The sequence below is a fragment of the Triticum aestivum genome, unplaced genomic scaffold, assembly GCF_018294505.1.
Source record: "Triticum aestivum cultivar Chinese Spring unplaced genomic scaffold, IWGSC CS RefSeq v2.1 scaffold94523, whole genome shotgun sequence".
NCBI classification, from domain to species: Eukaryota; Viridiplantae; Streptophyta; class Magnoliopsida; order Poales; family Poaceae; genus Triticum; species Triticum aestivum.
The window spans coordinates 1-1,005 of record NW_025294999.1 but is presented as its reverse complement, the minus strand read 5'-3'; the positions used below and the strand labels follow the sequence as shown (position 1 = coordinate 1,005).

At 47.3% G+C, this 1,005-nt stretch overlaps 2 non-coding genes across 2 annotated transcripts; both read right to left on the bottom strand.

Annotated features, from left to right (window-relative positions):
- Positions 1-270: 270 nt before the first annotated feature.
- On the bottom strand, positions 271-389 carry LOC123179023 (5S ribosomal RNA). Its single transcript, XR_006490044.1, has one exon. It is a non-coding gene; the product is annotated as a 5S ribosomal RNA (ribosomal RNA).
- Positions 390-759: 370 nt separating this feature from the next.
- On the bottom strand, positions 760-878 carry LOC123179024 (5S ribosomal RNA). The gene has a single exon (XR_006490045.1). It is a non-coding gene; the product is annotated as a 5S ribosomal RNA (ribosomal RNA).
- Between the last annotated feature and the right edge of the window lie 127 nt (positions 879-1,005).

Genomic DNA, 1,005 nt, shown 5'->3' with positions numbered 1-1,005 from the left:
GGATAATGCCCTATATATACTACTTACTCCCCCCCCTCAAACACGGAGACGAGTTTACCACGGTTTCCACCCCTCCCTCTATACCGCAGCAACACGTATTTTTTTACCCCTTTCAGAACGCGCTCCTCGCGCCACAAAGCCGCCTCTAGACGCGTGACCAATGAGCAGCGAGCTAAAACATATCGCAAATGTCAAAAATAATATAACGGGGTTAATATATATCGCGCACATGCGATATGTTTGTCACGAGCCGCAAAAATAATTAAAAAGGGAATGCAACACGAGGACTTGCCAGGAGGTCACCCATCCTAGTACTACTCTCGCCCAAGCACGCTTAACTACGGAGTTCTGATGGGATCCGGTGCTTTAGTGCTGGTATGATCGCATCCGACATGTTACCCCCGCCTTCGTCCCTTATGCTTGCTACTCCCAGGTCCACTGCAAAGATGATTGTCATTCTTACTACCATTACAACCGTTGCCTAATAATGGATAATGCCCTATATATACTACTTACTCCCCCCCCTCAAACACGGAGACGAGTTTACCACGGTTTCCACCCCTCCCTCTATACCGCAGCAACACGTATTTTTTACCCCTTTCAGAACGCGCTCATCGCGCCACAAAGCCGCCTCTAGACGCGTGACCAATGAGCTGCGAGCTAAAACATATCGCAAATGTCAAAAATAATATAATGGGGTTAATATATATCGCGCACATGCGATATGTTTGTCACGAGCCGCAGAAAATAATTAAAAAGGGAATGCAACACGAGGACTTCCCAGGAGGTCACCCATCCTAATACTACTCTCGCCAAAGCACGCTTAACTACGGAGTTCTGATGGGATCCGGTGCTTTAGTGCTGGTATGATCGCATCCGACATGTTACCCCCGCCTTCGTCCCTTATGCTTGCCACTCCCACGTCCACTGCAAAGATGATTGTCATTCTTACTACCATTACAACCGTTGCCTAATAATGGATAATGCCCTATATATACTACTTAC